Here is a 24,624-nt window from a genome sequence, read left to right on the forward strand (position 1 = left end):
GGCCAGCCGTCTGCATTGCAGTTGCTGCGCCAGTGGAGACAGAAATCTGTGACTTACTGTCTGAGCAGGGTGCTCAACTTCTCTTCTGAATTGCTATAACTGAAGCCATCCTTTATTTGCATACTGAGAAACTGTTTAATATGCAATGGAGCAGAAAATAGAATTCTTAAAGCACTCTCTCTTGACCTTTTTATTTAATTTTAAAGAGACTGAAAATCAACCCCTATTATCTTGAAAATCATCCAGAATAATATTTTTAATGCATTGAACTATTCATAAAGACTGTTTAGCCACAAGGAAATAAGGTTTCTGGATTTTGATGTTTTGAAATGCATGGCTTTAATTTCTAAATAGAACATCAGCATTGGAAAAGCTGAAGTAAGATGAATACAATTCCAGAAACTGTAAGATTATTTTCCATTGTTTTTTTTTTTTTTTTTTTTTGCTTTCTTTAGCTTTTCATTCCCATTTATAAATACATTTAAAAAAAAGGAGTGTCACTGTGAATGGTGTTTTTATTTGCAAGTTTAGCTTTATTCCTCAGCCTTTATCTCACATTCATTTTCATCCAGATTCCACAGTCTCACGCAACAGAGAGAAAGGGGGTGGGGGGAGAAATCTAAAACTCAAGACTTACCTCTGCCTGGCTCCGCAAGTTGATTTTTAAGTCAGTCCCATAGAAGTGTTTTCGCTGGGGCGTGCAGCGTGGATCTGCCCAGCCGCCCCAGCGGGAGCCTGCGGCGCCGCCCCGTCCCGGCAGGGGGCGCTGCCCGTGCGCCCGGCGCGGCTCGGGGCGGGGAAGCAGCGAGCGCACAGGGAGGGCCTTGCAGCTCCGTCCGGTGCCACCCCCGAAAGCTCTGCTAGTGTCTGCTGTCAAGGAGAGTCTTCCACGGAATCAAGGCTGCTGCTGCTGCTGGGGCCGCCCCTGCTAAGGTGCCTGGGACGGCATTCTAGAGAATGAGGCGCTGCCCTGTCGGTGCAGCTTAGCCCCCGAGGGGTGCGGTTGAGACGGGGCGGGGAATGCTCGCCGGCCTCTCGGCGTGAGGTCCAGGGCCCAGCAGAGGTTTCCTTACAGACTTTATGTGGCTTTTGGCATCCCTGTGACTTGTCTTTTGTCTCGGTGCAACAGTGACGAAACAGTGTATATCAAAAAAGTTCATTTTGTAAGAGTAACAGAAGGATTCTTGGTGGAGCTCAAAACTTTGTCTGCATAAAGGACAGATGATGCCCCTGAAAACTGCCCTTTCAGATAATGAGAATTTGACTCACAAGTCATGTCATTGGATCCTCTTGATTCAGCTTAAGAGAGTCTCTCAATTGCCAAAGGCCATGTTGTCTTAAGCTACTCTGGCAAATTCCTGGTGGTTGGTTAGTTCATAGCATTAGTAATCTCTCTCACTGTTGGAATGAAATGATTTTTATTGCTTTCTCTTGCCTTCATCATTTTTTTTTTTTTTGTATTAAATGCTCAAGTCCATACACAGATATCCTGGTATTCTTTATTAGCTATTGAAGTAAATATGTATTATTAATTTCAATTAATTTACTTTTTTAAAACTCTGCTTGATAAAGGATTTTTCAGTACAAACACCTTTTTTTGAAACAGGAAAAGTCTGTCTCAATTTTCCTTAGAGGCTGCTTGAGAAGCAGGTATCACCCTCACTGTAACTGCTTCTAAAGGAGACACAGGTTAAGTGACCTCAACAACAATAAAATATGGACTTGTAAAAAAGCAACCAACTGAATTATATAAACCTGACCACTGGTACTAGCTTCCCTATGAAGTGCCCAATGACCAAGAGTAAATGTGTTTCCTGTATCCCAGATCCTGTGTTTTCACCATGAGGGACTGAGCAGAGATAGGACAAAAGTGGCAGGAAGATCAGACTTGTATTGTAGACACTTCTATTGTCTCTTGGCGTCTCTTGAAAGAAGCAAAATGCTGGTTTACCCTGGGCAGGGGCAAGGGGATCACACACAGCAGACTCTGGAGGGGAAGGAAAGGGCCCTTGGCCCCTCCTGCCCGCCAAAGACCACCCTGTCCTCCAGCAACCCTGCTTGTACCCTTGTGGATTGCACCAGCCCAGTGTGTAGTGCAAGAAAGCCGGGAGTTAGATAGCTAGTGAGAGGCAGGGGTGGAAGGCAAGCCAGCTCTGCCTTCAGTCCAGAACCTGCCATTTAAAACAGATGCTCACGTGGCCTTCTCCCTGCCCTGATTGTATTGATCCACAGCTGAGATTGTATTGCTACAGGAAGGGAAACAAAGCATATTAAATACTTCAATGTTACTTCCATCTTATTAAACAGACTTGACACCAGACTCCCCCACAGCATTTCTATCTAACCCCAGATCTGATTATTTACCTTTCGCTTCTAAATTACTCATTCAAAACTTTTACTCACAAAAAATCTCAAAAAGCAATCAACATCTGACAATTTCTAGTCATCATTTAAAAATATATACCTCTGTACTTGTACCTGGCCTCTAATTTAGAATTAAAAAGAATTTTTAAGAATACATCTTTTCTTAAATCATAAGTGCTTGAAATTTAATTTGGGTAAAAGTGAGTTTTCAGGAATGATACATTTATTTCTAAACTTAGTAATATCCATATTCACTTCAGCATTGACAAGTTACCAGAATGAAGGCCAATATAAAAATAATGCAGAATAGTGCTTTGAAAATTGAGATGGGTCAGTGGCCTGAGGAAGAAGCAGCCACCCTGCTCCTTCTGAAGCTCTGCAGAGTGGATCTGCATGGCTGCTTTATCTGAGAAGGACACACACTGCTTTCCCACTTATCCCAGTCCTGAAGTGTGCTTTGAAATTCGGCCTGGGAAGGCCACTGGACACCACGTGACAGACGTTCCTACTCATGGTCAGCTTAGCTCAGCAGACGTAAAAGATAAAGGGGATGTTCCTGCAAATACGAAGGCTATTAGCTCAACTAAAAATCCCGAGTCAAATATTTAAAACTTTTTTAATGCAAGTTGAGCTGGCAGAAAATAAGGGAGTGTGGGCGAGGCCGGAAACAATGCACAGCAGTGCCTTCCATGAGAAGCCCCACCCCAAGGCCAGCACACGTGGGGAGTTCAGCAGGAAGGTGCACCCCTGTGTGGCCCAAATCCCCAAAACTTAGTTTAGGGTGCTCCAGTCCAGGAGCACTGCCAAGTAACTGGATAAAGCAATTGCAAATCCTCATTAGAGAACACTTATTTGAAACCCAGTTCTTACAATTCTAAGGACCCTGAGTTCCTGCTCATGCCCACACCCACAAAATTACTAAGCAGGTGAGGAAAAGAACATGCTCCTCAAGGGAGAATTTCTGGAAATAACCAACTAGATTTGTAATTAGATTTACGGGGTTTGTATTTATCCGGTTTAAGACATGAAAAATAAGCATGAATAATACATTTAAAGAAATAAGAGAGGAATATAAAAGCATGACAAAAGAATAAGAGATTATGAAATTTTGCCAGACAGATTTGAACGAGAACCAAATAGAATTCCCAAAAATAAAAGATACATATAATTCAAAGTAAAAAGTCAAAGACAGGATTAAAGCAGATTAGCTACAAATAGCAAAATAATTGGTATAAGATTGTTAGGAAGAAGTTACCCAGACTATAGCTCAGAGAGAATAGAAAGCAGGTGAGAGCCATGGAAAATATCTCTTCTGGCTAGTATCTCAGATGTATGAGACTGCTGCCCTCACCTTAACAACAAAGGCAAGATGAATATACTACACAACCTTGGTTTAAAATCCACTGGAGAGCTGAGTATGCCAATAAGCATAAGTGCAGTTTAGTTTAAACTGCAGAAAGTGGCAAGCTTTTCAGAGGAAAAAAGCAACCCATGGCTACTCTTTTTCTTGGTACAGAGGCAAGAGAAAAATAATTTTCTGCCATAGATGGGGATAAGGAGAAAGTAGCTTGAATTGTAACAGACTTTTAATGGCTACCTATGGCTGACAAATTTTAATTTTGAGGATCCCCTGCCACAGAGCAAGTCTGCACATACTTGTCAGTCTTTCCCACAGGTTCTCATCAAATGCATGGGATCCGTATGGCAAAAGCTGGAGGGAAGGACAGAAAAGTTGAGAGATTTTTTCCCTGTCCCCCAAGGCTCATAGCACATCCTCTTAACTCAAAGGCAACCACTTGCTAAATGAGGGAAGAAGCAGAACAGGAGAACTGAGATAAACCAACCTGAAGCACTCTGAATTTTCAGCCTCCAAGGGCTGGGCATATGCAAAGAGCTGAGAGAATTCCTCTCTCCCTAAGACTCTTCAGACTTTCAACTCAGAATAGCTGTTGCAGCAGGAGAGCTAAAAGAAACCCCACCAATGCATTTCAGTAAAGGAAAGATCTCCATAGGTTTCCAAAACCCTAGGTAAAGGGCTTTAAAATAACAATGAAATTGCTAAAAGACTGGAGAGCAAAGAGAATTCTCCAACATGTACAAAGCTTCCAGTCAGGCTGTAAGTTGGGGGGTGGGGGGGTGGGGGGGGGTGCAGTATCTTCTGGAAAACTGGTGGCTTTGATGTTAAACACAGAGATTTGGGAATTTTACCCAGCTCAGACTCCAAGCACTACAGATAGGACAATCCTGGGCCCATTCTCAAAATATTTAAAGCTAGTAGTAAACTAGAGCAAACTAAAATTGCCATCAAGTTCAGACCCAGCTTAACTATACAACTGATTCATTCAGTTACTCCAAACGAGTGGCCTGACCCAAGAAGAGGAGTGCCCATTTCTAGAGATAAATATTAGTTACTCAGTTCCTGTTCTTCTGCTACAAATACATATATGTCTCATGATGAAGAAAAGAAACAGGTAGTGGAAGTAAACCCAGAGATGTCCCAGATGGTGAAATTATATGGCAAGGACTTTAAAGAAACTATAAAATTGCTAAAGATCTATTGAAAGAGTGGAGGGAGTATATGAAGAGATGATGACTCTCAGCAGAGGCATGGAAACTATAAAAAAGAATAGAATGCTAGAAATGAAAAATATAATATTAGAAATAATTAATTATGTAAATTTATTCCACAGCAGAGGAAATAATCAGTGAACTTGAGACAAATTAATAGAAAGTATCCAAACTGAAATACTGAGGAAAAGGAGCAAATAAACAAATTTTAAACAATATAAAACAAGACACACACAAAAGAATAGACAAGAATGTCTGAATTTGTAGGACAATATCAAATGGCCCAACATATGTGCAATTGGAGTCCGATAAGGGGAAGTAAGAATGAGGAAGAATTAATATTTGTGAGAATGGTCTAAAACTGATGAAAGACATCAACTCCAGACCCAAAAATTTCAGAGAATGCCAAGTAGGAAAAAGATAAAAGTATAGTACATCATAACCAGTGGCTAAAAACCAAAGAGCAGATCATAAAAGGAGCCAGGGAATAGACACATTATATGCAGTGAAACAAAGATAAGTTTTGTTGCTAACTTCTTTTTGTTTGTTTGTTTGTTTGTTTTGTTTTGTTTGTTTGTTTTTTCATTTTTATTGAGATTGTTCAGATACCATACAATTATCCAAAGATCCAAAGTGTACAATCAGTTGCCCCTGGGTACCCTCATACAGCTGTGCATCCATCACACTTAATTTTTGTTCAATTTTTAGAAACTTTTCATTACTCCAGACAAGAAATAAAGTGAAAGATGAAAAAAGAAAAAAAGAAAAGGAAACTCTAATCCTCCCCTATCCCTAACCAACCCCCCTCAATTGTTGACCCCTAGTATTGATATAGTACATTTGTTACTGTTTATGAAAAAATGTTGAAATACTACTAACTGTAGTACATAGTTTGTAATAGGTATATAATAATGCCCCTCTATTATTAACTTCTAATTGTATTGTCATACATTTGTTCTGGTTCATGAAGTGATTTCTAGTATTTGTACAGTTGATCATGGACATTGCCCACCACAGGATTCAGTTTTATACATTCCCATCTTTTGACCTCCAACTTTCCTTCTGGTGACATATATGACTCTGAGCTTCCCCTTTCGACCTCATTCACACACCATTCGGCGCTGTTAGTTATTCTCACATCTTGCTACCAACACCCCTGTTCGTTTCCAAACATTTAAGTTCATCCTAATTGAACATTCTGCTCATACTAAGCAACCACTCCCCATTCTTAAGCCTCGTCCTATATCTTGGTACCTTATATTTCATGTCTATGAGTTTACATATTGTAATTAGTTCCTATCAGTGAGACCCTGCAATAATTGTCCTAATGTGTCTGGCTTATTTCACTCAGTATATTGCCCTCGAGGTTTTGTCATCAACCCATTTTTTTAAATATGGTTTTGTTCACTCACCATACATTCCATCCCAAGTAAATAATCAATGGTTTTCTGCATGGTCATACATTTATGTGTTCACCACCTTCACCACTATCTATATAAGAGCATCTACATTACTTCCACAAGGCAGGAGGGAGAGTCAAAGAAGGCAGAGAGGCAAAAGAAAGAGGAAAAAAAAAAAATGACAGCTAGGAAGCACCAAAAGGAAAAATAACCTTAAATCAAAGTAGAATAAAGAATCAGACAATACCACCAATGTCAAGTGACTAACATGCCTCCCCTATCCCCCCCTCTTATCTGCATTCACCTTGGTATATCACCTTTGTTACATTAAAGGAAGCATAATACAATGATTCTATTAGTTACAGTCTCTAGTTTATACTGATTGCATCCGTCCCCCAATGCCTCCCCATTTTTAACACCTTGCAAGGTTGACATTTGCTTGTTCTCCCTTGTAAAAGAACATATTTGTACATTTTATCACAATTGTTGAATACTCTAGATTTCACCAGGTTACACAGTCCCAGTCGTTATCTTTTCTCCTTTCTTGTGGTGTCTCACATGCTCCCCATCTTCCTCTCTCAACCGTATTCATAGTTACCTTTGTTCAGTGTACTTACATTGTTGTGCTACCATCTCCCAAAATTGTGTGCCAAACCACACACTCCTGTCATCTATCACCCTGTAGTGCTCCCTTTAGTATTTCCTGTAGGGCAGGTGTCTTGTTCACAAAGTCTCTCATTGTCTGTTTGTCAGAAAATATTTTGAGCTCTCCCTCATATTTGAAGGACAGCTTTGCTGGATACAGGATTCTTGGTTGGTGGTTTTTCTCTTTCAGTATCTTAAATATATCACACCACTTCCTTCTTGCCTCCATAGTTTCTGCTGAGAGATCCGCACATAGTCTTATTAAGCTTCCTGTGTATGTAATGGATTGTTTTTCTCTTGCTGCTTTCAGGATTCTCTCTTTGTCTTTGACATTGGATAATCTGATTATTAAGTGTCTTGGTGTAGGCCTCTTCATATCTCTTCTGTTTGGAGTACGCTGAGCTTCTTGGATCTGTAATTTTATGTCTTTCATAAGAGATGGGAAATTTTCATTAATTATTTCCTCTATTATTGCTTCTGCTCCCTTTCCCTTCTCTTCTCCTTCTGGGACACCAATGATACATACATTATTGTACTTTGTTTCATCCTTGAGTTCCCGGAGACGTTGCTCATATTTTTTCATTCTTTTCTCCAACTGCTCCTTTGCGTGTAGGCTTTCAGGTGTTTTGTTCTCCAGTTCCTGAGTGTTTTCTTCTGCCTCTTGAGATCTGCTGTTGTATGCTTCCATTGTGTCTTTCATCTCTTGTGTTGTGCCTTTCATTTCCATAGATTCTACTAGTAGGTTTTTTGAACTTTTGATTTCTGCCGTATACATGTCCAGTGCTTCCTTTACAGCCTCTATCTCTTTTGCAATATCTTCTCTAAACTTTTTGAATTGATTTAGCATTAGTTGTTTAAATTCCTGTATCTCAGTTGAAGTGTACGTTTGTTCCTTTGACTGGGCCATAACTTTGTTTTTCTTAGCGTAGGTTGTAATTTTCTGTTGTCTAGGCATGGTTTCCTTGGTTATCCAAATCAGGTTTTCCCAGACCAGAACAGGCTCAGGTCCCAGAGGGAAGAAATACTCAGTATCTGGTTTCCCTGTGGGTGTGTCTTAGAAAATTGCTCCACCCTTTGATGCCTCAGGTCACTGTGCTTTTCTGCCCAGCAGGTGATGCCTGTTAGCCTATAATTCTTGACTGGTGTGAGGAGGTATGGCCGTGTTCCCCCAGGCTCTGGGGTCTGGTTCTGAATGGAAAGGGCCCCACCCCTTTCCTCCTAGAGAAGACAGAGCTCCCAGGTGGAGGTCATTAGCATTTCAATGGTCTCTCTCTCTGCTTGTGCTGTCTCCACCCTTCCCAGAGTCACAGCCCTGGAAACTGAAAATGACTGGGGCTTTCTCCACTGAGCCGAAAAAGAAACAGTCCCCGTCAGACCCTCCGGCTCTCCCAGGTCAGTCGTCACCCAAAGCCTCTGTCTGTTTTTTGGGGATGTGTACCTGTAGTGAGCAGTTCACACTCGTTACTTAAAACCCCAGTTGGAGGTCAGCTGAGCTGTATTCGCTTGCTGGGAGAGAGCTTCTCTCTGGCACCACGAGGCTTTGCAGCTCGGGCTATTAGGGAGGGGGTCTCACGACTTGGATCCGCAGGTTTTACTTACTGATTTTATGCTGTGTTCTCGGGCATTCCTCCCAATTCAGGTTGGTGTATGATGAGTAGATGGCCTCGTTTGTCCCCCTTCAGTTATTCTGGATTATTTACTAGTTGTTTCTGGTTTTTTGTAGTTGTTCCAGGGGGACTACTTAGCTTCCACTCCTCTCTATTCCGCCATCTTGCCTGAGTTCTCTAGCCTATAATTCTTGACTGGTGTGAGGAGGTGTCTGTTGCTAACTTCTTATGAGAAACAATAGTGGTCATAGAACAATGGAAAGGTATCTTTAAAGTATGAAACAGCATGCGTACACACACATACACATCACAAACATTCAAAGAATGTCAACCTAGAATTCCATATCTTGCAAAAAGAACCTTCAAAAATGAAGACAAGCCAATCCCAAAAGGTTACATACTGTAAATTCCATTCTTGAAATTGCAAAATTATAGAAATGGAAGACAGATTGCAGGTTGCCAGTGAACAGGGACGGGTAAGGAGACGGGAGGTAGGTGTGGCTAAAAAAAAAGCAACAGGAAAAATACTTTCACGATGGACTCATGTGTCTTGACTTGACCCATGTCAAGATCCTGGTGGTGATACTGGACTATGGTTTTGCAAAATGTTACCTTTGGGGGAAACTGAATAAAGAGTGTGTGGGGTCTCTGTATTCTTTCTTACAACTATATGTTAATCTGTTATCTCAAAATTTTACAAAAAGTTTAATTAAAAAAGAGGGTAAAATAAATACATTTTCAGATAGATAAAACCTATGAGGACTTCTCTCTATTAGATCTGTTCTACAAGAAATACTAGAACAATTTCTTCAGGCTGAAGAAAAATGGTATCAGATGCAACCCTGAATCTGCAAGAATCAGCAAAGAGTACCAGAGAGTGTACATATTTCTATGACTATAAAAGACCTAGTAAATGTGTGTATATGTGTGTGCACATATATATATATATGTATATACACACACACATATACATTCTTTAAATGATGCGTATGTATCCATAAATTTCAAAATTAAAAAAAGTAGTCATTAAAAAGGGAAGTAATGCTCTCTGGAGAATGCCTGTCCCATATGCTATGCTACACATGAGAGGGAAGAAGAAAGTGCTTTTTGACAGCAAGGAGACTGGCAGTGATAAATAAATTTGGTTGGTAAGTCGAAGTGATTCCATTGTAGAGGAGCATGAAAACCAGGAGGTGGGGTTGGGTTTCATGAGCTTCTCAAATCCTCCAAGGTTCATTAAAGCCAATTTTCAAAATCTATATTCACAGCCAATTTGAACAGAGAGGTTATTACTTCTATATATAAATACCTTGCAATGTGGGTTTTTAAATGAGCCTTGTGTGAGATCCACTATATACACATAAAAAGGACCTTGATCCCTTCATCCCACAATACAAAAATCATTTTGAGATGATCCATAGACCTAGTTGTAAAGGCTAAAACATTAAATTACTAGAAGAAAACATGGACGAATATATTTGTGACCTTGAGGTAAGTCAACATTTCTTAGTAGACAAAAGGTATGTTCATAAAATTAAAAGTATCTTTCATCATAGAGCATTATCATTAAAATAAACAGGCAAGTTACAGACTGGAAGAATATATTCATAACCCATATATATGACAAAGTACTTGTATCCATAATATATAAAGAGCTCCTGAATCTCAATAATAAGAAGACAAACAACTTAAAATGAGTAAAAGGCAAACATACACTTCACAAAAGAAGATATATAAATGGCCGATAAGCACATGAAATACTGCTCAGCTTCATTAGTCATCAAGAAGATGCTAATAAAATCACAATGAGATTCCACTACCTGGTCCACTAGTATGGCTAAAACAAACAAAGGATGACCATACCAAATGTTGTAAGAGATGTGGAGCAACCAGAACTCTGATATGTTGCTAGTGGAATGTAAAATAAACAATCACTTTGGCAAACTGTCAGTTTCTTAAAGTGTTGAATACATTTCTATCCTTTAACTCAGCAATTCCACACCTGGGTACAGGTCCAAAATAAATGCGTACTTTCATAGAAGGCTTTTATAAGACTTTTATGATAATCAAACCCAGAATGTTGATCAACATAATGGAAAAAGTGTGCTTTGCTCATGCGGTGGAATATTACTCAGCGATGAGGAATGAACTGCTGATAAACACAATATGTATAAATATAAAATAGACTGAATGGAGGAAGTCAAACACAAAAAAGTACATGCTCTATAATCCAATAGATACAAATGTCTAGAATAAGCATAGCAGGCCTCTGATAGAAATCAGATGGGTGCCTGCTTTGGGGGTGAGAAGGGCTGACCTGGGGGAGGAAGGAGGAAGGTTTCCGCCAGGAGGGGAATGTCTGTCTTGATACGCATTCATAGAGCCAGGTGGAGTAGTAAGATCTGAGCATGACACTGCATGTAAATTATACCTTAAACAGATTTTCCTTGTGTGAATTTGGGTAAGGCTTGATCAAATTTTGCCACTCATGAGGCTGAGAGAGGAGATCGCAAACCATAGTGGCCTTTGAAACTGCCTTCACTATGAACTCAATGGGTGATGTGGATTTAAATGTTTCCCCACAAAAGACAACCCTGTCTTGTGGCTGTGACCCTATTTGGAAATAGGGTCTTTGAAGACATTATTAGTTAAGGCTGGAATAGGGCGGGCCCTGATCCAACATGACTGTTGTCCTTGTGGGAAGAGGACAGGTGGGCACAGACAGGCAGAGGGTGCTGGAGAGAAGGAAACATACCCAGGTGCATTTCACTCTGCACAAGCAGAGCCTCCTTCAGGGGAAACAAATGGGGTGCATTTGAGGTCGTCTGTTTGGAAGGAAACGTGGCTGAAGTGATTGATGAGCTGTCTTCCCGCTGGCATGCGTGGGGATGGGGAATTCACATTTCTAAACCCAGACTCCCTGAATTGGGGTGCTGCACGGCTCATCGCATAATCCTTCATGGTGTGCCTTTCGTTATCTCTCAGTGAAAGATTGTGATTGGCTGCAGGATTGGTAAGCCGCCGCCTCTTCATCACAGGGATTGTGTTAGTCACGCCCCTCTGCCCGAGCAATTGTGTCACTGGTTACTCCCTGTGAACGCAGCGGAGGGCTGAAGGGGCAGGTTCTCGTTTGCAGTCATTATCGGGTTGTGAGTGGAACCCCAGGCTGATCTGGAGGTGAGGGGCTTCATCTCCACGCCTGGCCCACCCACCCCTTCCCTCCAAACACAAGAGCCCCACGCCTTCTCTCCCTGCAGCCCACCACCCTCGGGATTTACATCAGAATCTCCGTTTCCACACACACAGCATCAGCTCCTCCCTCTTAAGAACCTTTACTTTTGGCTTCTACAGACCATGTCCAAGCCCCAACCCCGCCCTCCGAGAGCTCTGCCTGCCCCCGGGCCACTCCCAGCCTCTTCCCTTTCCTCCTTCTCAAAGGCACCGATGGAAGAGAGGCATGGGGGGGCTTCCACCCCCGACACTCCCTCTCCCTTAGAGCCAACACGCACAAGCCTTCGGACTCCTGGTAGCCTTGGATCAATGTTCTCTGCTGATGATAGTGCGTTTATTTCAGCGTCTCTACAAAACAAGTCATCGTCATCGGCCTGGTTTTGCCTGCAGCTGCGGCACTGAGACAGGCAGAACATGTGGTGGGCCCCTGGGAAAGACGGCTGTGATGGTTCGAATCTGTCTGCACCCCAGAAAAGATCATGTTCTCAAAGCGAATCCATTCCTGTGGGTGTGGACCCATTGAGGGTGGGACCTTTTGATTAGGTTATTTCAGTTGAGGCTGCCCCAGGTGGGTCTTAATCCTTTTACCGCAGTCCTATATAAGAGATGACATTCAGAGAAGCACATAGAGCAGCTGAGAGAGGAGGATACAGACAAAAGCTGATAAAGAAAGCCAGAGATGGAGAAGCCAGAAGCCGAAAGCAGTGAAACCCAGGAGAGAAGGACCAGCAGACACCAGCCGTGTGCCTTCCCATGTGACAGAGGAGTCCCAGATCGCCGGTAGCTGATCTCCAGAGAGAAAGCGGCACCTGATGATGCCTTGATTTGGACATTTTCATGGCCTCAGAACTGTAAGTTTGTAAGGTAATGAGTCCCCATCGTTAAAAGCCAGCCCATTTCTGGTAAATTTCTGGTAAAGTTCAGCAACTGCCATCGTTCCTTCTCACTTCTCCAGCCTCATGTCGCCCACCCCTCCACTCCCCACCAGGAAAACACCCACTACCGAGCACAGAACCCCCCAGCACACCTGGCTTTTTCATCCCAGTGTGACTGGGCTCCCGCTGCTCCTGAGCCGGGACCCCTGTCCTCATTCTCGTGGACCACACATTCTACACTGGAGGGGCTCCCTCTCCAAAGCCTTTCCAGGCCCTTCCTGGGCAGAGTTGCCTCCTGCCTCTTTCTATTAACACTGCTCCCCCACCCCCCCCATCAGTACTTTGCCCCATGCTCTGGCCCTACACGTGCCCCCTGTGCTTTCCACTGCTCCGTCCCGATGGGCGGCCAACTGGAGAGGCCTGGACTGAGATTTCACCCGAGAAATGTGCAAGAGCCACATGAGATCAGAGCTGACTTCTCCAACAATACCAGATTGCCTAAAAATAGAAGACCATGGCTGGACTTTCTGTAAACAATTTAATTCTCTCCATGGTTGAAAATGAGGGGTTAAAACAGTCCTTGAATCCATGCACAATGGGTGAATAAAGTAGAGGACACTTGAGGCGCTCATGAGCTAAAAATGCTGTAACTCTTCAGTGAATGTTTAATTTACCTGTTTTTCTGAGATCAGAAAATCACTTGCAAAATTGGTAAGTCAAAAAGACTCAAATATAATAAAACTGAGTAACTTTTCAGTACTATAGTAAAAATCAATATACTGCAAGTAGTTTCAGAAACAACACGAGCTTCCAAGGATAAGTATTTATCAGCATGGGTACTTATGCATTTTTAAGGCTCTTGTAGAATCACCTAATGGCATGTTTTCTACATTCATTTTGTTGTTCCAGAGTGTCTTACTCTGCCAAGCTATGACAAATGCCACACGCTGGGTTGCATAAACACTGAGCATGTATTGTTTCGTGATTTTGGAAGCTGGAAGTCTAAAATCAAGGCAGCAGCCAGGCTCTGCTTTCTCCCAGGATCTGTGGCACCCTGGGGCTGGCTGGCTGCGATCCTGGGGCTCCTTGGCTTGGATTCTGCCTCCGTCACAGGGCGTCTCCCTCTCCTTGTGTCTGCTCTTCTGGTTTCCACTGGCTTCTGTCTGCTGTGTTGCCTTCTCTTACTGTGTTTGAATTTCTCCTGCTTATAAAAATTCAGGTAATATGGATTAAGTCCCACCCTGATTCAGTTAGACAACAGCTTAATTAAAAATGACGTCTTCCAAAGCTCCTATTTATAATGGGTTCTCACCCACAGCAATGCAGATTAACATTAAGAACATGTCTTTTGTTGGGGTACATACTTCAATCTACCACAGCCCAAACCCTGGACCCCAAGAAGACATGATCTTCCCACATGCAAAATACATTCATCTCTCCCAATATCCCCAAAGCCATAAGTCATTTCAGTAGTAACTCTAAGTCCATCAGAATCCATTACGGGTGTGGTCTGTCCTGTGACAGAATTCTCACCGTCTGTGGACCTGCGAAAATCTAGAAAGCACATTATGTGCTTCCAAAATACAAGGGCGGGGCAGGATTAGGATAAACATGTCCACTCCAGAAGGGAGAAATTGGAAGGAGAACAAGGTCCTGGGTCACAAGCAAGTTCAAACCTGAGCAGGCCACACCCCATAGATTTCAAGCTCTGAGTCCTGGGGAATGGCTCTCTGTCTCTCTGTCTGCTGGAGGCAGCAGCTATGCTCTCCCCGAAACCTGGGTGCAATCCTTTCCAAGCACTGGGCTGGTGGCGATGCTCTCCCCAAGCATTGAGCAGCAGGATGGAGATCTCACCCCTCCAAGTGCTGGGGCAGAAACCCGGCCATGCCCCAAGTCCTGGGCAGCAGCCCCTTTCTCTTGGTCTGAGGACACCTCTTTAGTCCCGGCTGGGGGAGCATCTGCTCATGCAAAATTCTCAAAAACGTCGCTTTTGCATGTAGTTCAAGGGGGGCCCTGTCATCGGACAAAAGGCTCTCCACAGATCCTTCCTAGATAAGCACATTTCCAATCCTGACTTCTCTGAGAAGGCTGACTGGACCCATGAGCCATATGCTGTGGTACACTGAATTATGCATCCCACTCTGCCCCAAAAATTCTTTATCTTGATCCCATTTCTGTGGGCGAACCCTTTGTAAATAGTACCTTTTGAAGATAGCCTTAGTTAAGGTGTGGCCAACAGAACCAAGGTGTGTCCAAATCCACTGGAAGCCTCACAGAGAGAAAGCCACGGGGAGGAGCCAGAGGCCAGAGGACAACAGAATCTGGAAGAGAAAGGAGAGGACATTGCCCAGTGATGGGAAAGGCAATGAACCCAAGGACCACCAGCCACCCAGAATGCAGCCAGCCCCGGAGGAAGCCAGCCTTCCCGGCTCGGACCCAGTGAGTCAGGACATTCCTGCCCTGAAGCCAACCCACTGCGTGGCACGTGCCGTAGCAGCTCGGAAACTAAGACGTGGGCCTGCTCTCCTCAGCAGAGGGTGGTTCAGTCCCATCCTCTCATGGAGCCCTGTTCTCTGGGGATTCACTTCCCGGGAGCTCAGGGAGGGTCCCAAAAAAGCCGCTTCTGGCCTTGTCTCGCATACACACCTGGACAGGCTGAGAGTGTGGACTGTGGATTATGGGTTAAGTGCAGGCGGCTCCTGAAACCTACCTGCTCCTTCCCTGAGCCAAAGAGCTTTACCCTTCTTTTCGGTGTCAACTTCCTGAATGTTCCTCAAGCAAGCCACGTGTGTCTCCTTTTGACAAAAGTTGAGTTTCTGACCAACCGTCTTAGTACTTGGCATTGGTCACGCTGCCTGTCTTGCTGGAATTTCACCCCACGACTGATAACACATACAGTTTTGTTTTGATGTCAACATCAACCACAGCCCCTTCTCATCTGTTGTGTAATTCTACTGTTGGTGCACTCGTCCCAGAAAAGGCTCAAAGCCCCAGTCTCCCTGAGAACCAGCTAGTGTTCTGAAACTTCGATGCCAATCGATGCTGCACCCTTCTCTGTGTTTTGGCAAAGCAACTCTAAGGGATATTATCATCTCCTGCTCTGTGGCTGTGGGCAAGAGCTGAAGAAGGAATTGTGAGGTGGTCCTGATTTCATGCGCTGGGAATATGCCATCGGTGGCAATCTAGAGATGCTGATGGCAAAGCTGCGGTTTGCGGTAAAGAGGGTCTTACAGTCGGAAAACCCAGTTTGGATTCCTTTTTGTATGACCTTGGGTAAATACTTGTCTTCTCAGTCTTGGTTTCCCCATGAGTAATTGAAGCTGATACCACATCCCTCTGTCAGTGTAAGTAAATTGCAATTTATGTCCATTTTCTCTGACAAAGAACATTTCCCACAAGCACAACTCAAGTACAAGGAGTGAGAATGTGTGTGAGTTTTCCTTGACTTGGAGCTTTGCTCTCACCGTGTCTCCTGAGGAGGAGGGAGGGTGGGCCCCATGAAGCCAGCCCTGTCCCTGAGTCACCCTAATCCACCCTTTTGGTGCATGGACCCCCTGCCGCTCAGTGAGCCATCACTTTGTCCAGCTCTCGATTCTCTTTCTAAAGGACAGTCTACCTCCTGAACTTGGGAGCCTGGCAGAGCTGGGAGCCCGTGGGGGTGGATGTGTTCCCCCAGCTGCAGTGGGAGATGGGTGCAGTCTTGCTCCCAGCTGGCTCTCAGAGGGCGAGAGGATACAGGGAGGGAGGGGGTGTTTGTTTATTAGATAGATGATGGATACGTAGATAGATTAGATAGATGATGGATGGATAGATGGATGGTTGGATGGGTGGGTAGATAGACAAAATGTTTATATATTGAAGAGCTAAGAGCTTCAGCTGTATTTCCAGAGAACTGGTTGAACCAGAATTTTGCTTTCAGGAATCTTCAATCCGTTGGTCCGTGCTCTGTTCCATGGGGGCTGGGGGCCTCCATGTGGATTCCTGTTCTGAGTGGCAGCCCCCACCCCTGCTCGTGCCATCTTGTTTTGTCCGTGTCACTGCCCTCTCCTCTACAGTCCTCAGTGTTTCAGGCAAGAGTCCCAGGTTCTTCAGCAGTTCCCAGAAAATGTGGATCTGGGATGCCCAGCACTATCATTTTTTTTTCCATTTATTGCATTGATCATTTCTTGGCAAATAATCGGACATGATATTCTCTTTTACTTAATAAAATTTTGTATCTGTGGTTTTGTCTTCTTAGTCATTTCTAATGTGTGATATATGTTTCTTCTTTTCTTGGACAGGATCATCATGGAACTGTGTAATTTATTGGTCTTTTTAATGAAACAATTCTTAGTTTTATTGATCAAGTCTACTGTTTTTCCTTTCAAATTCATTGATTTCTGCCTCTTTTATTTTTACATTTTAAAAATAAACTTTTAATTTTTGAATAGATTTCAATTTATAGAAAAGTTGCAAAGATAGTATGGAGAGTTCCCATATAACCCTCACCCAGTTTCAGTTTCCCTTAATGTTGTCACCTCACATTATCATGGTACACTTGTCAAAACTAAGAAACCAACATTGGTACATTATTTTACTCCAGACTTTATTCAGATTCACCAGGTTTTCTGCTAATGTCCTTTTTCTGCCCCAGGATACAATCCAGAAGACCATATTGCATTGAGTTGTCTTCTCTTCTTAGTCTCTTCCAGTTTGCAACAGTTTATCTCTCCTTGTCTTCCATGGCCTTGACAGTTTGGAGGAGTATTGGTTTTTGTACACTGTCTTCCGATCTGGATTTGTCCGGTGTTTTTCTCCTGATTAGACTGGGGTTATGGGTTTTTGGTAATAATATCACAGAGGTGGTGCTCCCTTCTAAGCACATTATTTCCATGTGTGACATCAACATGACTTGTGCTGGTGATGTTAATCTTTTTGTAATGCAATTTTATTGAGATATACTCATACACTATATATTCCATCCAAAGTGTACAACAATGGCTCACAGTATCATCATATAAGTTGTGCATTCATTGCCACAATGAATTTTCAAACATTTTCATTACTCCAAAAATAAAGAAAAAAATATTAAAAAAATAAAAAAGGAAACAAACAAGAACACCCAAACCACCCCATACCCCCTATTCCTCCCTATTATTTCTATATTGTCATTATTTTGTTACTCATCTGCCCATATGCTAAAGGGAGTGTCAGTCATCAAGTTTTTACTACCACATGGTCACATGATAAAAGCTATATAGTCACACAATCATCATCAAGAATAAAGTCTACTGGATTACCATTCAACAGATTCAGGTATTTCCTTCTAGTTATTCTAATACACTAGAAACGAAAAGGGGATATTTATATAATGCATAAGAATAACCTCCAGATTGACCTCTTTTTTTTTAATATTCATTTTATTGAGATATATTCACATACCACGCAGTCATACAAAACAAATCGTACATTCGATTGTTCACAGTACCATTACATAGTTGTACATTCATCACCTAAATCAATCCCTGACACCTTCATTAGCACACACACAAAAATAACAAGAATAGTAATTAAAGTGAAAAAGAGCAATTAAAGTAAAACAGAACACTGGGTGCCTTTGTCTGTTTGTTTGTTTGTTTGTTTGTTTCCTTCTCCTATTTTTCTACTCATTCATCCATAGACTAGACAAAGGGGAGTGTGGTCCTTATGGCTTTCCCAATCCCATTGTCACCCCTCATAAGCTGCATTTTTATACAACTGTCTTCGAGATTCATGGGTTCTGGGTTGTAGTTTGATAGTTTCAGGTATCCACCACCAGCTACCCCAATTCATTAGAACCTAAAAAGGGTTGTCTAAAGTGTGCGTAAGAGTGCCCACCAGAGTGACCTCTCGGCTCCTTTTGGATTCTCTCTGCCACTGAAGCTTATTTCATTTCCTTTCACATCCCCCTTTTGGTCAAGAAGGTGTTCTCCATCCCACGATGGCAGGTCTACATTCCTCCCCGGGAGTCATATTCCACGTTGCCAGGGAGATTCACTCCCCTGGGTGTCTGATCCCACGTGGGGGGGGGGCAGTGATTTCATCTGCCAAGTTGGCTTAGCTAGAGAGAGAGGTCTGCCTCTCTTCTTAACTTCTTTTGGATCATTTTGTTGGTAATCTTAGTAGCTTAAATGCTTAGTTTATTTGTTTTCAGTGTTTTCTATTTACTAATAAAATCTTTAATGGCTTTGTATTTTCTTCTGAGTGTTGCTTTGAATACAGCTTAATTGGTATTGCTATATAGTGTTTTCACTTTCTGTACTTTTCTATAGTTCTATTTTTAATTTTATTTATTTATTTAAACAAATGTTTGCCCTTCTCCCCTCCTTCTTTCCCCCTCTCCCTCAGGAATCTCTAATCTACTTCTCTGTGGATGTGCGATTTGTAGCATCTCTCATAAGTGATACAGTTTTTGTCCTTGTGTGTCTTGTTTCCCTGAGCACACTGCTTTCAAGTTTCTTCCGTCTTGCATTATGTTGTATAACTTCATTTTTTCTTATGAGTAACTAGTATTCCATAGTGTGTGTGCTCCACATTCTGTTTATGTGTTCATTTGTTGATGCCCATCCGGGTTGTTTCCAGCTTTTAGACACTGTGACTAATGCTACTATAAACACTGATGTGCAAGTATCTCTCTGTGACCCTATTTCCACTCACTTTGGCTACATAGCAGAAGTGGGATTGTCAAGTCAAATGGTAACTCTATGTGTAGCTTTTTGAGGAACTGCTGTATTGCTTTCCACAGTGGCTGTGCCATTTTACATTCCCGCCAACAATGCACTAGAGTTCCAATTTCTCTGCATGTTTCCCAACACGTTATTTTCTGTTTTTGTTTTTGTTTTAATAATATCCATCCTTGTGGGTGTGAAGTGTATCTCTCATTGTGGTTTTAATTTATATTTTCCTAATGATGTTAAACTTCTTTTCCTGTATTTATTGGCCATTTGCATATCTCCTTTGGAGAAATGTCTATTCAAGTTCCTTGCCCATTTTTAAATTGGGTTGTATTTTTGTTGTTAAGTTGTAGGTGTTCTTTATGTTTTCTGGATATTAAACCTTTATCCAATATATGGTTTGAAACTACTTTCCCCTATTCTGTAGTTTGTCTTTTACTTTCTTGATAACTTCCTTTGATACACAAAAGTTTTTAATTTTGATGATATCAAATTTACCTATTGCCTTTTTTGTTGCTTGCCAGCACCACCTGTCTCTCTCTCTCTCTCTTTCTGCATCCCTCAGTCTGCGTGATCCGTAACTGAACACAACCCTCCCTGTCTCGTTTGCCCAATACGAAATGGGATGGGGTTTGGAGATCCAGGATGTCTGACATTGCATCTCACCTTGTCTGGGATTTTAAAAGATCAGAAGAGAGAAAGAAGTTGGGTAGTGATGGCGATGATGAGGGATGGTGTATGGAACTCTCACTGTGTTCCGTGCACTGTGTATTTTACATAAACAATCCCGATACCCAGTGCAGTTGGTGCTGCTTCTCTCCCACTTAGAGCAAAAAACTGAGGCACGGGCAGGGTGGGTAACCTGCCCCAGCTGGTAGCAGCAGAGCTGGGATTTGAGGCCAGGGGTCCGGGGTCCGTGGCTGTGCTGGGACTGGATGGTGGGTTAAAGCTCCCAGTTTCGGATCGCTGTCCGTCCGGCACCACGTGGGAAGGCCACCACGTGAGAGCCTAGAACTCAGCTCCGAGGAGGCAGGGGGTCGGCTGAGTTTTCCAGCCGGGCGGGGGCCGTGGAAATCCTCGGGGCCATCTGGAGGCAGGGGCGAACGCGATGCTGGGAATCGCCTTTCTAAAATCCAAGTTGTTTCCCTCTGCAGTCCAGAAGCTGCGAGATTAATTCCAAGGCGGTCAGGGCCCATGTGGGAGGTGTGGGGCAGGGTCAGGAGCACAGAGCAAAAAGCCATCTGGCTGTAAGGACAAAGTGCCCACACCCTAAATAATAAAAATAGTCACTCCCTGTGGTGGGTGATGCCAGTGCTGCACCCCAATCCCCCACAGGCTTCTCTTACCATTTTGGGGCTCCACCTGCCTGCCCCCCTCAAGTGTCCAGCAGCTGGGGCTTGTCCCCGAGAGACTGACCACAGGCTCCTGGGCTGGAGGAGCTTGTGAGTTCAGGTGCCCCCTCCCCAGGACCTCTGGGGGTGCCCGATGGCTGGCAGGGGTGGGGGCTTGGGAGGGACTCTGAGGCAGCCCTCGCAGTCCAGAGCCCCTGCGGGGTTGGCGCGAGCTGCCCTCCACTGGGCTTGGCTTAAGATCCCGCCCTGCCCGGCGTCTCCCCTGCCCTGCCCTGCCCCCCAGCCCCTGCGCCACTGTCTCTGTGGACCTCCTTCTTGGTTCTCCACCTGCACATGGCTGCTTGTCGCTGCCTCCGCTTCTGGGAAGCTGAGGCCCAGCCCCCCGTGGAGGAGCCTGGAAGTGGGTAGGGGTCCGCAGCTCCATGGGGCCCTCTGACTTTTGCTCCCACAGCATCCTCTCTTCTAATCACATTGCCTGTGCCCAGGTGCACAAAGCACCAAGGTGCCGAGAGCAGGAGGGAGGCCACCAAGTCCCTGGCAGAGTGAGCCAGGCCCGGGCACCCACAGGTGCCTTCCCAGGTCCTGGCTGATGGTGGTGGCACCGCCAGGCCAATGCCAGTCCTTTCCAAGGCCCACAGCGAAACCGCCACTGGCTCAGTGGGGAATGGCTGCCTACGTGGGAAAAGAAAGCACATTGGAAAGCACCTGCAGTGGTCTCAGGGAGCATCTGGACAGGAGAGACGAGTGCTTTCTGTCCCGTTTGGGGGGCTGATGTGTACAGGAGAAGATTCTTCAGAAAATGAGGTTGAAGGCTGTCCCCAGGCCCCCGGAGTCTTACACGATGTTTTATTATTCATGGAGCTGCTGCAGCTACTCTGTCGAGTTCATACTGAGGGGCTTGATGATCTAGTGGAGAAACTGAGGCACGTGCGGGCACCCAGGCCTCAGGCTGCCGTTCCCCAGGCACAGGGCATGGGGTGCAGGCCGGCTGCATGGCAGGGCATCATTTTGAAACAGCGTCCTCTGTGCTGAGCTCCCCGCGAGCACGCAGGCAGCTGGATTTACCCGGGGCCGGGGCTTGGAGAAATGGAGATATTGGTACCTTTTTGTTAGAATTGTTGGGCTAATGAATGAGGACAATCCACGGGAAATCCTGAGCGCATTGCAGGTCAGTCTGTAAGCATAAGTGACCTTGGGTAATGGACAGGGCACACCTGATATCTCGGGAATAACTCTATAGCTAGAATATTCCATTTGCCCATTTCCTGACCAAGCAGAAAAGACCATATTAACTTGTTTGTACATGTGACTTGGGTGTGCCAAACACTTGAGTGTGATCTAGGGGAAAATATATTTCCCTCGACATGTTCAATGGCCTCAAGCACCTCAAATTATATAGGTCCCCCATGCCAACACATTAGAGAGTCTGAACAATAGCTGATTATTATATCTGCTGTTCACTTCTCCTCTTGTTTGGAAGACTTAATTGGTGGTTTGGCCCATACTGTTCTTGGAAAACTGGGTAGCTGATGATATCAGTTTCAACTGTGGGATGTATTTGTAAGCAGATATTTATTTACATAATGCACTACTGCCAAAAGTGAAGGCCGTATAGACCAGATGTTTTTGTTGCAAGCTTGGATATGTGGGGGAAAAACGTGTCAGTGCAGTGTGCTGGCTGTTAAGCAGTGGGACTTCAAGAACACACTCATTAAAATGTTATTTTGAACATTCTTATTAAAAATTTCTTAGTTCCAGGAGCTGCTTTTCCTGAAAAAAGATGAAGCATTACTTGTTCTGAAAAATAATGATATAGGTATTTGAAACTCTGGCCAAATTCACATGATTCCAAAGAATTTCTTGTAATTTTGTTTCTAATTTCTTTATGTTTTTCTAATTTATTTTTCGACTTTATTTGAAGCTTTCGTTCTAACCTCTAGCTGCCCTCTGAGGAGGAACCATGGGGTGATAAGGTGGAAAATCCTATCATAGTGGCATAATTAGTCAAGGTTTGCTGTTTTTTCTTATTCTCTTACTGACTCTTGTCTGATTTCTGCAATATCTTGGTCTCATTCTCAGACACAGCTACTCTAAAATCCCTTGGCTGGGCCCTACGTTGAGTTTCTACACTGAGTCACGTCTAGCACACCCCAAACTCAACTCCCGAACAGCTTGGGCTCGGCCTTGGAGTTCCGCTCAACACGGGGATCTACACAGCTCCGTGGACTTTGTCCTGTGTCCCTGATTTTCTCAGGCTTCGCATCTCGGCTTTGCTTGTTCTGAGTCTTCCTTCCTTTCTATTGCTCCATCTCTCTTTTGTCTCATCTCATTCTTGTTTTCTCTCCCAGGCTTGACAGCTGTTATTTTTAAGCCTCCTCTCTGGCTCCTCTAAGTCACAACTAATTTCCTTTTGTCCCCCACACTGTAATGTGTCTATTGTTCCAGCTTTCTCCATTGTCCTTCCACATCTACATGTGTTTGTGAGATAAATGGAACTATGAATTTTATGCTTAAATTAGTATTTTCCTTAAATATAGCACCTCCTTTTACTGGAGAAGGTACAGTGATAGAGACATGCTCATATATTATTGGTGTCACTTTAAGAGTTAGAGCTCTTTGAAAATAAATTTGCAGTATGCCTCAACAGCCTTAAATTGTTACTCTTCTTTAACCCGGTAATAGGACTTCTGAACATCTAGCCTAAAAAACGAATCTCAAATTCAAGCACCAAATTACATGCAAAGACATTCATGGTTGCATTATTTAATATTGCCCCAAATGGAAAAGAATGGAAATGTCCCATAATAGTAAAATGTTTCATAATAGTAAAATGGTTTTAAAAATGGAAGTAAATATACCAAAATATTGGCAATGAGAAAAATATTGGTGTAAAATTGGGTGAGTGGTAAGACAGAAAGATTGACAGAGAATGAGGATAGAACTAGATTGGGAAATGGGATCTGGACAAGCTTGAATGGTGTGACAAAAGTAATTATGGGTGCTTTGGAACTGACAGTGCACAGCAAATGATCCCAAACTTAGCTGGATAAAACAACAGCTGTTTATTAGGCTCATGAATTCTGAGGGTCAGGAAATTGCATGGGAGGAAGCCTGGGCTCTCCTTTTGGAGAGACTCGAATGGCTGGGATGACATGATGCTGGGCTGGAATTATCTGGAAGTTTCTTCACTTTGATTTCTGGTTCCTGGGACCAGAAGGCTCGAGGGCTGGGCGCGGCTGGGACAGGTGAGCAGAGCACCTACACATGGCTGCCAGGTGGCCTGGGGGTCTCACAGCACGGGGGCTGGGTCTGGGAAGGAGCATTCCAAAGCGAGTGTTCCATAGTACAGACAGCCCAATTATAAAATGGGCAAAAGATATGAAAAGACAGTTCTCTGAAGAGGAAATACAAATGGCCAAGAAACACATGAAAAAATGTTCAGCTTCACTAGCTATTAGAGAGATGCAAATTAAGACCACAATGAGATACCATCTAACACCGGTTAGAATGGCTGCCATTAAACAAACAGGAAACTACAAATGCTGGAGGGGATGTGGAGAAATTGGAACTCTTATTCATTGTTGGTGGGACTGTATAATGGTTCAGCCACTCTGGAAGTCAGTCTGGCAGTTCCTTAGAAAACTAGATATAGAGCTACCATTCGATCCAGCGATTGCACTTCTCGGTATATACCCGGAAGATCGGAAAGCAGTGACACGAACAGATATCTGCACGCCAATGTTCATAGCAGCATTATTCACAATTGCCAAGAGATGGAAACAACCCAAATGTCCTTCAACAGATGAGTGGATAAATAAAATGTGGTATATACACACGATGGAATACTACGCGGCAGTAAGAAGGAACGATCTGGTGAAACATATGACAAC

The sequence above is a fragment of the Choloepus didactylus genome, chromosome 11 (genome assembly GCF_015220235.1).
Source record: "Choloepus didactylus isolate mChoDid1 chromosome 11, mChoDid1.pri, whole genome shotgun sequence".
Taxonomy (NCBI): Eukaryota; Metazoa; Chordata; class Mammalia; order Pilosa; family Megalonychidae; genus Choloepus; species Choloepus didactylus.